This window comes from Myotis davidii, unplaced genomic scaffold (assembly GCF_000327345.1).
Source record: "Myotis davidii unplaced genomic scaffold, ASM32734v1 scaffold170, whole genome shotgun sequence".
In the NCBI taxonomy this organism is placed as follows: domain Eukaryota; kingdom Metazoa; phylum Chordata; class Mammalia; order Chiroptera; family Vespertilionidae; genus Myotis; species Myotis davidii.
In genome coordinates, this window is record NW_006282528.1 from 866,750 (window position 1) to 867,027 (window position 278).

The following is a 278-nucleotide window of genomic DNA, read 5'->3' on the forward strand; positions in this document are numbered from 1 at the left end:
TCACCCCTGCGATCCTGTGCGCTGGGAGGGGCGTGCGGGCAGCTGGGCTCGCCTTCCTCCGGGTATTACTTGCTCCACAAGCAGTTCCGGGCACTAAGCTCTCCCCGGTTCTGGGTTCCAGATCCAGTGGCCTTTCTTCGTCGTGACGCATGTGCGAGAGCCAGGCCCGGGAGCAGCCTGGGAAGGTGTCCTGCACAGGTGGCCGAGGCCCCTCTGTGCCGCCAGCTCCAAACACCAGGCGGACCCCACAGGGTTTCGGGGCACCTGCAGGGGCTGCA